Below are 16303 nucleotides of genomic sequence, written 5' to 3'. Positions count from 1 at the left end.
TGTCCCGCGCGCCGCAGGTGGCCCGCGACCGGCGGCGGCGTTGGGGTCTCCACGCAAGCGTGCGGCTGGGCTCCGGCCCGCGGGGCGGCCTGGGGTCGCATGTCGGCCTTCTCTGGGTCCCTTTTGTCACCAGAAAGGGGGAAGGTGGCGCCCCTCCTCGACGGGATCCGGAACAGAAAATCCGGAAGCGGCCAGGCCACGCCTGGCCTAAACTCAGACGGGGACACCTAGCCCTGCGCTGGGCCTCACGGGCCTTCACGGTCCTGGCACTGCTTAACTGCGTCCCCCTCCAGGCCTTTGAACCCGCTGTTCCCTCTCAACGGGACACTGTCCCCAGCTGCCTCAGGGCCAGCCCCGGCTCACTGTTTGGCAGCAGGCCAAATAGTTCTTTCCTGCCACGGAAGTCATCCCACTGTGTTCCCTCCTGGGTGGCCTGTCCCCAGGCCCACCGCATCCCAGAGGACTATGGGCTCCCTGAGGGCAAGACTTTATTTATTTTTTTTAAGATTTATTTATTAGAAAGGGAGGGGGTGGGGCACCTAGGTGGCTCAGTGGGTTAAAGCCTCTGCCTTCAGCTCAGGTCATGATCCCAGCGTCCTGGGATCGAGCCCCGCATCCGGCTCTCTGCTCAGCGGGGAGCCTGCTTCCCCCCCCCCCCCCCGCAATCTCTATCTGCCTCTCTGCCTACTTGTGATCTCTGTCTGTCAAATTAAAAAAAAAAAAAAAGGAGGGAGGGGGAGAGAATTCTCAAACCGGATCCTCTGGCCTGCCCCGCCCCACGCTGAGCGCACAGCCTGATGGGGCTCAATCCCAGGACCCTGCCATCACGACCTGAGCCAAAATCAGGAGTCCCTAGGGGTATAGTGGTTGCTCAGTAAATACTTGTTGGAAGAGTGAACTTAACTGACAGCGCCGCCTCTGTGTAATCCCATGCTGGCGCCAGGGAGGCTCTCTGGCCTTGGCCTCCTGGAACGGTCTTGGACTCAGATGTGAGCTTCTGTCAGATGTGAGCTTCTGGTAGTCTGACTGGTCGGGCTGCTGGCCCCATGTCCCTGCAGTATGATGCTGTCCAGGCAGAGAAGAACTGGGCCTTGCAGGCGGAAGGAGCTGGACAGAACCTGGAGGTAGAAGCAAGGTGGACAGACACAGGGTCGCAAAAACCAGAGGCTCACTGTGCCCGGAGCTGGACCTGGAGGCACAATGAGATTATGTAAAGCCAGGATGAGGCAGTGTGGGGACCTGGGTGGAGGACACTGCGATGTGGGGAAATGTGGGGAGGATTTAGGCATGTGGGGGTGGGAAGGGCTGGTTTTGAAAGGCAACGGGGACAGCATGGAGGGACAGAGAGGGACAGAGAAAGAGATCTACTGCCGTAGAATATAAGGGTGAATGTCATAGCAGATCAGTTAGATATAATTTCAGTCTTATTGATCTCAATTTTTTTTTCTTCTTCTTCTTCTTTTTATTTTTTAGTAATCTATGCCCAGCACGGGGCTCAAACTCAGGACCCTGAGATCAAAAGTTGCATACTCCCCTGACTGAGCCAGGCCGGTGCCCCCTTACTGAACACAATTTTAATATGATGAAGGAAGTCATCAAATCAGAAAGCTTGCCTTCAGAGTGTGCAGCCAGTAACTTCCCACTGGTAGGTCCTTCTTAGGATAAGCGCCCTTGTCCACAGGCGCCTTCCACTGAGGCCCGGGAGCAGATCACCCCTGACCTCCTCGTGTTCCCCAGTCACTTCTGGTTTTCTTCATATTCCTTAATGACGATGATTATCACGAATGTGGACATGTGATGTTGGAGTTCGCTCTCCTTGTGAAATCTGGAGGTGACGGACTTGGCTTTCTCCTTTCGGTCGTCCATCCTCACACACTAGGAAGAATTCCCACACAGGGCTTTTCCTCGAAAGATTCATCCCTTAAATGGCATTCAATACACAAACAAAACTTAAGTACCATTTAGGCTAAGGCTATAAATGCTAGTCCAGCAAACAGTCCCACAAAATCAGAATCAAGACGGAATCCACTTTTTTGTCTTGTAGTGTTATTTAAATTATTAGATGCTTTTGTAGACTCAAGGAGGAAATAGCTTTCCTCCTGAAGTCGTCATGTTATTACTGCCTCTCGTAGGATTTTATTAACTATCCACTTCTCTTTATTTATCTCTCGGAACCTCTTCATTTTTTCTGTATATAAAATTAACAGTGTTCATAATCAACATAAATTGTTGAAGCGTTTTGCTCTCACTGTAGTAAATCCTGTCTGTGTTTACACCTCAACTCAATAACACACGTCAGTATGTAAAGCACAATAAGAGATTTCACTCCTAGTTACATCTGTAAGCGTCCCTAGAAAGCCACCCACCTGTCAGGCCTGGCCTCACACGGGTGTTGGCTCCGGCTTGCTGGTGAGACCACGTCCGTGGCTACACATGAATTTGGGGAGGCCAGACCTGGTACACGAGTGGACAAAAATTGAAACTGAAGCCAAAACTAGGGGCAGATTTTGTCTGCTTGGGACACCCATGTGGTCTGGACACTTGCTTGAGCCCTAGGTAGTGCGGACTCCGGTATCCCCAGAGACCCCTTGCAGCCACCTAGCTGGCTTGGGCCCCAGGCCCAGCAATCCTGTCCTCTGGCTGCCCCCAGCCCTGAAAAGGAACTGGTCCAGGTGCACCTGTCTTGCCCAGTTATTAATCTGGGCCTCGACTCCCAAGAGTTCCTTCCTTTAGATCTGCTTACAATGGCCGAGTGCCTGTTGTTTTCCAGGGGACAACCATTATGACTCTTGTCCCCTTTTCTCTGGGCTCCCCTCGTCTCCCCCCTTTCTGATTCTGTGTGCATTTTGGGAGGTGGGATGTCTGTTCAGGGGTGGTAGGCAATGCAGGTTGAGGGAGCTGTGGCTCTGTTCCTTTGGAGAGAGAGGGATAGAATCCGTGGGAGGTGTTCACCTCTACAGGTCTAAAGGGGGACCATAGTCTTGGGGAGAATGTGGGGTGCACAGAAAAGAGCTGGGTTGACATTGACTAGGTGGCCCCCTCCTGCCCTTGAGACTCAAACCGAGACGGTAGGTTTAACTGCCGTTCACGATGTGACAGGGTAAGGCCTTCCCCTTTTAGGGTCCTCCTCTGAGAAACCTTGGGCTGCGGGTGTTGGGGAGGGCACGGTGCCTTCAAAACCACTTCTACTTCTGATATTTTATTTCCAGAGGCCCTCAGACTTGGAAAAATACCCAATGTTCAGAGAAATTGCAAGAATAGTACCACGAGGGACGCCTGGGTGGCTCACTCTTGATTTCGGCTCAGGTCCTGATGTGGGGGTCATGGGATCGAGCCCTGCGTCAGGCTCTCTGCTCTTCAGGGAGTCTGCCTGCGGTTTTCTCTCTCTCCTTCTCCCTCTGCCCCACCCCCTGCTCATGCTCTCTAAATAAACACACACACACACAAATAAATAAAATCTTTACCAAAAAAAGAACAGTGCGATGAACTAGCAGATTCACCAGCTGTCATCATTGGACCTCTCCCTCCCTCTCTCTCCCTCTCCTTCCTTCCCAGCTGTTTTCTTTTGCTGCACCTTGGAGAGTTATAGTCGCCGATAGGTGACCTTCCACCTCCGAACACTTGACCGCATTTCTCCCGAGAACAACACCATTCTTTTACAGACCACGGTGACATGATCCAGTTTAGGAAACTGAACACGGACACGACACTGTGACCTCGTCCCCAGTCCACAGTCCAACTGCCCCAGCTGCCCCTATAATGTCCTTTCCAGCTATTATTTTTTCTGGCTCAGTCTCTAATCCCAGGTTCAGGGTGGCGTTTACTCGGCAGATCTCTTAGTCTCCTTTGGGTCAGAGGGCAGGGGACGGACTGTTCGCCTGGTGTGCGCTGCAGGGTCCACCATCAATCTGGTAACTTCTGTGCGATCTGAAGGTCCTCATCTCCCACCTTGGTTTTCTCATCTGCCGAAGCTCCTTGCCTGAATCAAGGATCATCACGGTGGTTTAACTGGTTTCCTAGTTGCTTTGGGAAAAGAAAGGAAAAAAAAAAAAAAGACCTTTGTCCTAATCATTCTTTAAGATCCAAGGAGCCGAAGAACAGAAACTCCCCACAGCCCGGTTTGCCTTCTGGGCACGCTCTCCGGGAAGGATTCCCTACCCCACTCAGGTGTTTGATCCTGGGGAGAGGCTGAGAGACAGGGTGGAGAAGCCTTTAGTTTCATTTTATAGAAGAGGAAACTGAGGCCCAGAATGAGGAGAGAAGTGGGCAGCAGTTTCCAGCGCCTTCCACAGACCAGGGTAGGAGTTTGGAAATGAGGCTTTCAGGTTGACCGCGGGGCAGAATTTCAGGGTCCAGGTTGGGGCTCTCTGACCCCCGACAGTGCCCTTGGTCCCTGTGACCTGTGTAGGACCCAGGTTGCCAGATTTAGCAAATAAAAATATACAGGATGCACGATTAAATGTGAATTTCAGCTAAACCATGAATAATGATTTGAGTTTAAGAATGTCCCAAATAAAGCACTTAAAACACATACTAAAAATAATACTAAAACCTCATGATGCCTGGGATGTTTGAACTGACTCAAAGTCTGCCAATTAAGATAAATGACACCTGGGATGCCTGGGTGGCTCAGTGGGTTAAGCCTCTGCCTTCAGCTCAGGTCATGATCCTGGAGTCCTCAGCAGGGAGCCTGCTTCCCCCCTCTCTCTCTGTCTGCCTCTCTGCCTCCTTGTGATCTCTGTCTGTCAAATAAATGAATTAATTAATTAAAAAAAAATACATGACACCCAGTTCAACTTTAATTTCAGGGAAACAATAATTTTTAAACTCAGAGGTGGGGAATTAAAACACATGCGGCAGGTGTTATCCGATGCAAGAAGTGAGGCCGGTGAAGTTGGGGCCTGGAGGCCCAGGAGGCGTTGTCCTTCTGAAAGTAAATGACAGCCCTGGGGGAAGGGGCTTAAGCTTGGAGAGCCACGGCCAGACAGTTCTAGAAATCTTCCTCTGGGGGCGCCTGGCTGGCTCAGTTGGTAGAGCATGCAATTCTTGACCTCACAGTCGTGAGTTCAAGCCCTATGTTGGGCGTAGAGCTTACTTAAAGATTAAAAAAAAAAAGAAAGAACCCCCCCCCCCCCCGCCGGCTGTGGGGCAGCGGGAGCTTGGGCGGAGGTGAGCAACGCTAAAGGTCAAGGACCGATCGGGGGCGGCTGCGGTGGCCAGTGACATGTCAGGAGGTTTGGGCCAATGGTCAAGGCATGAAAAGAACATTCAGGAGGCAGGACCTATGGGGCCCGAGGCCCAGCAGCGCAGGAAGGTGGCAGGAGGCTTCTGGGCTGGCATGGGGGAGGGTAAGTTTGGGGCACTGTGGGAGGGGGCAGGGAAGGCCTGAGAGGCAATGGGGTCGGGCACCTGTAGTTCAGCAGGGCCCAGGCCCAAGGAGGAGAGTGCGGCTGTGGGGCTGGGAAGGAGGGACACAGGGCTAGGTTGGGCAGGGGGGCTGCACGGCAGTGCCTGGAGGCATCGCCGCCCACATTAGGTCCCCTAGCTCGTTCCTGCCTTGGAGGAGCTAGCTGGACTGCAGGACCCTGGAAAGGGTCTGGGGGAGCCCAAGGCTGCCAGACCACCTGCCTCCCCCCACCCCTCGCTGAATGTCTGGAGAAGCCCTGACATGATTTGTGGGGCGCTCCTGCATTCCTCTCCTGGGGCATCTGCAATGTGGAGAGAGGGCTTATGGGGTCCTGGAGCAGCGGGAGTAGCAGCAGAGACTGGGGCGGCTTCCCAGCCAGAGACGGAAGCGCCACTGGTGCTCCGATGGGGGGGGGGGGCGTCGGGTAGCACAGAGGGGGCTGCAGGGACAGGAGGTCAGCTCCAGGGCCACCAGGCCTGTTCTGGAAGCCAAGCAGCCAGCTCTGGCACAATCTTCATGTGGGCAATGGGAAGGATGATGACACAGGAACTGGTGTGGTCGGTCCTCTGGGTGGTAAGCCCGTGAGGAGTATTCCAAGACAGTCCTGGCCTGGGGAGCCCCAAACCCACGCAGCCAGTGGAGTGGGGTGGGCCGAGGGGCCACCCGAGCTTGAGAGCAAGTCATCCCTTACCCCGGGCATCCCGTCCCCATCTTACAGAGGAGAGGTGTGGCTCAGAGAGGGAAGAACTTTGTCAGAGGTCACCTGCCACACAGCTGATGGGGGTTTGCGCTGGAGTTGGAACCCGGGGCTATTTGCTTCTGAAACTCAGCTCTCCCCATGACTGCCTGGGCCAGGAATCAGGCATCTGTTTTTTCCTCTTCCTTGTTGGCCCAGGCTGTTTTGCAGTGAAAGGCAGGGACTGAATCCGGTGTGGGGAGGACTCTGGGTCGCTCCCCCTAAAATACTGCCTCCTTTAGACCAGAGATTTTCAAAACCTGGTTCTTGCCATGTGACCCCGGGCAAGTCACTTTCCTCTCTGGGCCTGTTTCCTTCCTCGCCTATAAAATACAGGATCCTCTAGAATCTAGACAAAATCTTGATGGAACAAAGGTTGCAAACTGCTGGCCAAGGATGGCATCCAGCCCATGGATGGAAGAATCTGTTCTGGGTTTTGACATCATTTGAATTAACTGCCAACAGAAGATCTCTGGCTTCTTGCGACAAATCCATGGCTCTCATCGGATCAGTTTCCGGTGTGGGGGCCCTTCAGTTAGTGGATTTGCAGCCTCTGGGGAAGCCGATTCAAAGATTCTCCCCAAGTGCGCCAACACGCCGGCCATGTGAGCACGCCATCCTGGAAGCAGATCCTCTCGCCCCCCGTTGGGTAGAGCTGAGCCACCGCCTGCGACCTGTGTTCTAATTTCATACATGTGAGCCAGTGAGAAATCTTGTTTTACATCACGACGTTTTAGAGGGGCTGGTTACACACTAAGGGTTCCCTGGAACGAACCTCATGAAGACAGGCTCCCCATTCTAGATGAGAAACTCAGGCAAGGAAGGCGGATCCAGTTCGCCCACGGTCTCCTAGCCGTCCGTGGGACACCTGGCCTCGGAAATAAGTCTCTGAATGTTGTATTTTGATGACCAGCACTTCTTAATTTTAATGAAGCCCAATGTAGCGATCTTTTCCTACAGTGAATCTGTTTTGTGCAGATAGACTGTTTCGAAACATTTTCCCCCATCTGTGACTACATGACCTCTTTGGATGTCGAACTTGTGACCACGTGTAGCTGCCTGGTGCCCCACCCAGTGGAGGACGGTCATTTATTTGACCCGGCTCCAATCACGGCTCTCTAGCTCTTTCCTAATTTTTCACCGCTTTGGACAAAACTGTGAGGGACACCCTCGCATGTGTATCCTTGCGTTGTCCCAATTATTTCCTAAAAGAGACATGCTTAGACATGCAATAGCCCGGGCAAAGACAGAGCAAAGTTCAAAGCTTCCTGGGATTGTAGCCAGATGGCTGGTGGGCACGCTGTGTGAGCCGGTCGGCCTTTTCTAGGGCGGTTGTCCCACATGACGGCAGGATGGCTGTCGTCCCTAAACAGAAGGATATTGTCCTCAGAGTTCAGGGGGCCAGGAGCTGGAAATCAGGTGTGGCTCTCTCTGGAGGCCCTGAGAAAGAAAGGTCCCTCCGCCTCTCTCCGGGCCTGCAATCCCTGGTGTTTCTTAGCTTGTGGTAACATCACTCTGGTCCCTGCCTCCACCTTCCATGGCCTTTCTAGGCGTCTACATCCTCTCCTCTTCTCGTAAGGACCCCAGCCATTCAATTTAGGGCCCAACCAACGTCCAGGGTGATTGTACCTTGAAATCTTTCAACAATTACATTTGCAAAGACCCATTTCCAAATAAGGTCACAGTCTGAGGTTCCGGGTTGGTGGGGGGAGGGTGGGGAGCCTATCTTTTTAGAGGACAGGGTTCAACCAACCCACCATACAGCCGTTCCTTACTGTCTCCTTGGCACAGCCCAGTTGTTGAGGATAAACAGGATATTCCCAGCTCCAGTCCAAGTTGTGGGCACCCGGGGTGGGGGGTGGGGGATCAGGCTAATCTGGGCAGATCTGTCCGACCCCAATGGCACAGGTCTGGCTGACAGCTGTTTGCGGAGAGGTGAGAGCCCCTGAGAGGGGAGCTACCCTTGGGAAGAGGAGCTGGGCGGCTGGGCACAACCCCCGCCCTTCCTGAGCACTTTCCAGCATGGTTCAGGCATGGCTCCGGGTGCAAATGGGGCGAGCTGCACCCTGAAACAAAGCTAGCCACTAAGAGAAGAGAAAATTCTGAGTCTATCTGAGCCACCCCTGGGGCCTGGGCTGCCTGCTAGGGAAGGCCAGATTTAGGCACCGGGCCATCTTGCTGTAACATGTGTGTGAAAACACTGAGCCCCTGCAGGCGAGCGCTGACTACGGCAGCCCTGATCACTAAGGAGAGTCAGTGTCCAGCCTCCCACAAGAAGGAGGTCAACCATACTGCGGCTGCCCTGAGGGACACGCCAGACGGGTACCTCCGGGAGAGGATCCAAAGGTCTCGGTAGGTAGAGCCCAGAGCGTTCCTGATGGAAAAGCTGGAGCTTCTGAGCTCCTCCTGGGTGCTGGCTGCTATTACAACTCAGCCCGCACGGTAAGCCAGAGCGGGCTCAGATGGGGAAATTGAGGTCCTGCACTATTCAGCGACACACCAAAGGTGACAGAGCAGCGGGTGGGGCCTGGCTTCGGAGTCCTGGTTCTAGCGCCTGTGATGGGATTCAAACCGCTGAACAGAAGGGATTCACTAAAGGAGCAGGTCACCAGAGCATGGGAGGGACAGCCTGGGGAAAGGCTGGGGAGGACCAAGGCCAGGGCTTCTCTCCTGCACATCTTTGTCTCTCCCTTCCAGGGAGCCTCAACTCTCCGGTACCGCGGGGCACCTTCCCACACGAATGCACCTCCAGCACCCACACCCGGCTGGTTTGAGGAAAAAAAAATCCCAGGGAAGGACCCTGATTGGTCAGATTTGTCGTATGTCCATCTTTGGGAGATGGCACTCTCTGATTGGCTCAATTTGGGTCAGGTGCCTCCGCTTAGCCAATCATTCTAGGGAGGGAGGTGGAGTCAAGTGGGAGGTGGAGTCAGGCGGGGGTGGAGTCAAGCGGGGAGGGGTGGGTTTGGTAACTGCCCCTGGAATCACAGGGCAGGAGAGAGGTGCCCAGGAGAGGGGTCAGTTCAAGCGCTTCTGACCACTGGGCAGTTGAGCTGAGCTGCCTGCCCCCCGGTGGGGGGAGGGCACCCCTGGGTCCTAAAGCTGGAAAAGGCTCCATCCCCGACTTGCTGTGTGTGACCTGGGCGAGGAGGAGATGGGGAAGTGCTCTGAAAACCTGGGAGGGTGAGTGATTGGACGCAGACCGAGGAGGAAGGGAGCCCGCGGGTGCCAGGCGCTTTGCCGTGGTGGGGAGATAGGATCAGAGATCTGGATCCGGGCTCTGTCCTCTCTCTGTTTTGCCCTGTATTTTCCTCCTTCCTCTTCCCTGTTCTCGCTGCCCCTGAGGAAGGGCTAGGCAGGGCTTCTGCTCCCAGCAACCTGTCTGGAGCAGAGAGAGGACTCCCAGCACAGACAGCTCCTTGAGAACACGCAGAGGGATAAAGGTTTCCAGCCCTGATCAAAGAGGTGGACTCGGGGCTGGGCAAGTGGCCGGATGCTAAGGGAGGTGTGGAGATCCCGGAGCCAAGGGGCCTGTCCTCTCCCCACCCCCGCACTCCTGCTAGGCCCATAGGATGCCTTGTGTGAGTTAGAGGCAGGGGCCCCCTCTGGGAGATGCCCCTGCTCTGTCCCACACTGGGATCCAGGGCTTAGTGGGTGCCCATGCCGGGTGTGAAGCTGGGTTTCCACTCCCCCGTCTGCTTGGTTCTTGCATGACAGGCCAAGACGATTCTAACTGCATCTGCCTCCCGAGTGGGCCACACTGCCAGAGCCAGACCCAGACAGTCTCTCTAGAAAAGTCCCCAGGCCCCATAGGGTTGAGGAAGCAGCCAGGAGCTGCCCAATTTCAGCCAGCCTGTGTTGATTTGTGAAGACGGGCGTCCCGGCAAAAAACCTGTGGACCAGCCCCTCCCAGTCCCCCCTGCCCGAAACTCCCGGGACTCTTAGAGCCAAGCTTGTGTTTTCCACCAGCTTTGTGTTACACACTGACCCTACCTTTTAGAAAACAGAAATCAGTGTTTCTTGTACCCCCACGTGTGTGGCGTGAGGTTCATATCCACTGCACACCAGGGACCTCACCTTATCCTCACATCAACCGATGAGGCCAGAAAGCCTATCTGTCTCACAGGTGGGGGGACCCTGGAGACAGACTCAGAGAGGTCCCGGGGCTGCCCGGAGTCACACAGCCCCACGGCAGTGGCTAATGCCACCCAGTCACTAATGCGATCCGTCAGCCTCTACTTCCGTCCTCTCCCTCTTTCCCCCTTTTGACAATTTTACTGAGTGCCTGTTATGCCCCTCATCCCCTGTGAGGTCCAAGGCCACATAGCAGGGAACAGGCCAAGACTCCCCCGGGGAGCTGAAGCTTCCCCTTGACTAGCCGTGTCATCAGAACTTGGCCTCTCTGAGGCTCAGTTTCCTCATCTGTAAAATGGAGACAATAGGGGTGCACCTAAGGGAGTTCTTGGGAAGATTCAAACAGATGAGCTACACTGTGGGAGGAGGCTTCTGGGCACCGCCTAGCTTGAGTGGGAGTTCCGCTCACCTCCCTGAATGTGGGGCATCTACATAACTTATTTGAAATTATCCTGCCAAGGGCCCCTGGGTGGCTCAATGGGTTAAGCCGCTGCCTTCGGCTCAGGTCATGATCTCAAGGTCCTGGAATCGAGCCCCACATCAGGCTCTCTGCTCAGCAGGGAGTCTGCTTCCCTCTCTCTCTCTGCCTGCCTTTCTGCCTACTTGTGATCTCTCTCTGTCAAATAAATAAATAAAATCTTAAAAAAAAAAAAAGAAAAGTAAGAAAGAAGTTATCCTGCTTAGGAGATTTGTCCCCTCTCCCCTGTTCATTTATGTAGTCAGTCGTTTATGTATCAATATGGACTCATGGCTATATTTTTAAAGAGATTTTCCTCCTTGGGGTTATCATTCCTTCCCTCTTTCTTTCACTCGGTTTGTTTCGTCTTTGGCCATCAGTAGCTTTCCGTTGGCTTGTGTCCCGTTAACACACAGCATGTGTATGTTTAAGCACATCCCCGATTCGTGGATGAGGCACTCCAGGCTCACCCTGTAGAGATCCTACCCTAGTCCCAGAATCAGCCGTTTCTCCGAGGAGCCGCCGTTCCGTTGACTGGAGTGTGGCGTTAGAAACCAAGGTCTGGCTGAGCGACATTCCAGTGTACAGATATACACTTTGTTTATCCATTCTTCTGTTTATGGATACTTGGGTTGTTTGCCCTTTTGGGCTATTATGAATAATGCTGTGGGGCATCTGGGTGGCTTAGTCGGTTGGGCGTCTGCCTTCGTCTCAGGTCATGCTCTCGGGGTCCTGGAATCGAGTCCCGCCTCAGGTTCCCTGCTCAGCGGGGAGTCTGCTTGTCACTTCTTCTCTGCCGCTCCGCCCCACTCATGCTCCCTCTCACTCTCTCTCAAATAAATAAATAAAATCTGTGGTTTTTAAAGAAATACTGCTACGCACATCTGTGTGCAGATTTTTATATGTGTATGTTTTCATTTCTCTTGGGGGTAGACCTAGAGGTAGAATTGCCGGGCCATGGCATAATTCTATGTTTACCTCACTGAGGAACTACCAAACTGTTTTTCTTTTCTTTTTTTCTAAAGATTTATTTTATTTTTTTTTAAGATTTTATTTATTTGACAGACAGAGATCACAAGTAGGCAGAGAGGCAGGCAGAGAGAGAGGAGGAAGCAGGCTCCCTGCAGAGCAGAGAGCCCGATGCGGGGCTCGATCCCAGGACCTTGGGATCATGACCTGAGCCGAAGGCAGAGGCTTTAACCCGCTGAGCCACCCAGGCATCCCTCAAACTGTTTTGCAAGGTGGCTACCCTTTCTCCCACTCTGACCAGCAACGTTGGAGGGTTCCAATCTCCCCAGGTGCTTGCCAGCACTTGTCATTGCTTGTCCTTTTGGTAGCCATCCAGTAGCTGGGAGGTGGTATCTTGGTGTGGTTTTGATGTGCATTTGCCTCATGATTTTTTATTTTTTATAAGATTTTATTTATTTATTTGACAGAGAGAGAGACAGCGAGAGAGGGAACATAAGCAGGGGGAGTGGGACAGGAAGAAGCAGGCTTCCCGAAGAGCAGGGAGCCCAAAACAGGGCTTGATCCCAGGACCCTGGGATCATGACCTGAGCCAAAGGCAGATGCTTCATGACTGAGCCACCCAGGCGCCCCCACCCCATGATTAACGAGGTTGAGCATCTTTTCTCGTGCTTGTTGGCCATTTGTGTTTCTTCTTCAAAGAAATGTCTATTCAGACCCTATGCCCACTCTTAATTGGGTGGTTTGCCTGATTCCTGCTTTTGGGCACCCCTCTCAAAGAGGGGCTGGAGGAGTGTGCCTCTCTCATGTCACCCAAAGCCCAGCCTTGACTGAAAGAAAAGAATGGGGCTCCATGAAGTTTCGTAATGGGGCATCTCGTGCATCCCCAGAGGTGTTCGTTGACCGGGTGCAGGATGAAAATGGGACTGAAGCCTAAGGGGCCCTAAGTCTGGGTGGGCGGGTGTCCTGTGTCCGAAGGGGAGGGGGCCAGCACTGGACACCAGCAGAGGGGACCGCCAGGGGTACCTGTGTATGCACAGACCCTGGGGGAAGCAGGGAAGGTTCTGTCCCACTCCAGCTATGAAGATGCCCCCAGAGTCCCCACAGCTGACACAAAACAGAGCCAGAACCTGCTCCCGGCCGTGGCACCCCTTCTCTCCCTGCCCGCAGGGCGGCTGGAGTGGCCCCGGGCTTGGCCTCTCTCAAGGCCACCCGACCCGAGCGAGCGCCAGGGGTGTTCGTCCCCAGACCAGGTTGTGGCTGTTTATCCTTGAGATCGTAAGCCCTAATGGAATTAAGTGTTATGTAAGCTGTTGAAACTCGAAGGCGAAGCAGAACAAGGGCTGTGGTTTCCGTGAGAATAAACTTGAACCCCACAGGAGAGCGTGACATAAGCCAGTGGCTTAAAAAAAAGAGGTGAAGGAGCAGGCTGCTGCATTCAGGGAGGAAGTCTGTGTGCACGTGGCTCGTGGGGTCTCTGGGGGGTCGCGCGCTGCTTTGCGGGGGGGCACACCTGGAAGTCGCAGGTGCTGCCCGGCGGGCGTGGCTCAGGCAGGAAGCACGGTCCCATCTCCAGCAGCCGCCCCAGGTTCCAGAAGGGTCCAGGCCCTCGGGAGGGGATGTCTGCTTGCTTGCACTTGCATTTGCGAAACATCAAAGGTGCGTGTGCCCCTTGTTACTCGCGGAGCTCTAATTCAGAGAACTTCCTCAGTAACCGACCGGCCATGGTCCTGCTTGTGGAGGTCACGAGAGCTCGGCTATGTGACGGCGTCCCGCGCTCCAGGTACAACGTGGGGAGACGGAGCCCCCACGTGGAGAGGAGGAAAGCTCATCTTGGGACGTTCCCAAGAAGTTGGCCTCTAGGATTCAGGAGGATTTGGATTCTTTCTTTCATTTTTTTTTTTTTTGAAGATTTTATTTATTTACTTGACAGAGATCACAAGTAGGCAGAGAGGCAGGCAGAGAGAGAGGAGGAAGCAGGCCCTGCGGAGCAGACAACCCGATGTGGGGCTCGATCCCAGGACCCTGGGATCATGACCTGAGCCGAAGGCAGAGGCTTTAACCCACTGAGCCACCCAGGCGCCCCAGAAGGATTCGGATTCTTGACACAGCTGGAAGCAGGCAAAGGAGAAGACACAGGTTCCAGGCTCGGATGGAGTTGGGTTCAAGGCCAAGACCCCCCACCCACCCGCTGGCTCTGCAACCTCGGGCGCATCCGTGGGCTGGAGTCTGTTTCCCCACCCGCGGTGTAGACATGACGATGTGCCACACAGCCCGTCTGTGGGGCCGCACTCCCTCCTCCATGAGGGAGCACCTCGCAGGGTTAAGGAGCACGTGGACCAGTGGTGAGGGGTTGGGAGAGAGAGCTGCCCGCCAGACCCCTGACGCTCAAGGACTTTGCCACCCTGGCCGGCTCTCAAGGACCACACAGCCAGCCGAGGCATAAGTTCCTGGCCCCAGTGAAGGAGCCCAGGCTCCAGGAAGCCAAGCGTGGGCATGGGGGGTGGGGGTAGCGGGGAGGGGCAGAGTCCCATCCAGTCAAGGGCCTTTCTCTGTCGTGATCACTTCCCCTCTCGGGACCTGTGTCTCCTCAGCTGTGCAAAGGGGACGATACCCCTGGCTATCGTCTGGGTGATTGGGAGGGCCCGACGAGTGCCTTCTCCATTCCCTGACTCGATGCTTTCCAGAGCATTCCGAGAGGCCTGTTCCATCTGAGTTCCATCTTCCGTCACATCCTTGAATTGATTCACTGTTTTCCTTTAAAAAAGACTCTGTCATCCCAAGTAGACAATAAGTATCATTTATCAGAAATAGTAAGTAACCGTGAAGATAAGCACAATGGAAATAATGTGATTAAGTTCTGGCTGGATAGTGTTGCCCCGAGGCCTGCGGTGGGACTGGGGTTCTTGGTCTTCCCTGAAAAGGGTGCTGCCCCAGGAAAGGCCATCCTCCTAATCAGAAGGCTGGGAAGAGACTTGAAAAGGCAGGAACTTTCTCTCCGTGGGAGTCCCGTTTAGTTCATTGCCATGTTCACATAGCACTAATGGCCCCAGGCCCCCCCAGCCCCAGTGGAACACGTGTGCACTTAGGGGAGTGGCAAAGGACCTGCTTGGTGAACCCACAACTGCCTTGCACACAGCAGAATTGGGCTTGTGGCCGAAGGTCCCCCACACCCCGCAGCGGCTCCCCTGGGCTGGCCAGACCACACGGGTAACCCTCTGTGTGAATTAGGACCCGGCTTCTCTGGGTTCTTGGTCAGCTTTTTTGGAGTCTGGTTAGCAGAAAGCCAAATCCCACAGTCCACTTCCAGTCCCCCTGGGAATGGCAGGGGCAGAGGACCCAACCACAGGTCCCCCGGGGTCCCATTCCCCAGAGGCCCTGTCCTATCTGGACCACACCACGACCCACAAGGAGACCTTGTGCCATCCGTGCGCTCAGCACACTGTACGGAGGCCTCCATGGGCTACGCTCAAGGAGCTGAAGGTCTGGGGGTCTTGGGTCCAGAAACAGGGGGTTATAGAGTCAGAGATGGGGGGAGCACCATGGAGGAGGGAAGGCCGAGCATCTCCCGTGATGCCCTGAGTTGAGGGTGAGCCCCCAGCCCCCTCGCCCTGTCTGGGCCCTAGTTTTAGAGCAAAGAAGGAGAAGGAGGAATTCTGGAAATGGAAGAGGCACGGGAATGCGGCTAAGGGCCCAGCTGGGAGGCCGGCGAGGTGGGGGAGCCGTAATGCCCAGGTCCAGAAATGCCACCTTGATTAGCACAGGTGTGGCCTCGCACACTCGGGACGGGGGAGGGTGAGCCAAAGATGACACCTGGAGGTCTGTCCAGGCTCGTGGGTGGGTGGGGAGGAGCTGCAGGTGAGCGGGCAGCGGGAGGGAATCCTGGGGCTCCCAGGGAGATGTCCTGGGCAGCTGGGGAAGGGATCTGGGCCAAGCTCAGGTCCCAGCTTTGCTGTCCGGCGCCCCCTGGTGGACAATTTGAGAGTGGCCGGCAACACTGGAGAAGGAGAGAGAAGACTGGTGTTGCCCTTCCCAGATGGGCACAAGTGACCACAAGAAGCGGCGTCCTCGAGCAGACCCATCTGAATCTAGCCCCCACCGCTCCCTTGCTCTGGGACCTCAGGCCAGGCCTGAATTCTCAGTTTTATCGTATGTAAAATGGAGTTCGGTCCCAGGAGACCCTCGGCTACTTGCAGCTTCCTCCCCACCCCCACACCACTTGTTTGCTCTGGCGAGGCCAAGGTAGCAGGGTCACTCTGCAGGTCTCGGAAAGTCTGCAGGACGCTGAAATACAGACGCTGCGGTTGGCTTGACCTCTCTGCCACCCCCCTCCACCCCCAGCAACCCTGGGTAAGCTGTTTTCCCTCCCTTGGCCTCCATTTCCTCATCTGTAAAATGGGGTGAATGGTCTGTAATGGTCTTTCAGGTAGGATGACTCTGAGGATTTAATTACAGTAAGCTAATTTTTTAAAAAGATTATTTGTTTTTTTAAATTTATTTGAGAGAGAGAGCAAAGCTAGTGAGAGAGAACACGCATGGGTTGGGGGAGAGGGAGAAGCAGGCTCCCAGCTGAGCAAGGAGCTCAATGTGGGATTCGATTCCA

Source organism: Martes martes, assembly GCF_963455335.1.
Source record: "Martes martes genome assembly, chromosome: 8".
In the NCBI taxonomy this organism is placed as follows: domain Eukaryota; kingdom Metazoa; phylum Chordata; class Mammalia; order Carnivora; family Mustelidae; genus Martes; species Martes martes.
The sequence above is the reverse complement of the archived record's forward strand: the minus strand, read 5'-3'. Positions refer to the sequence as shown.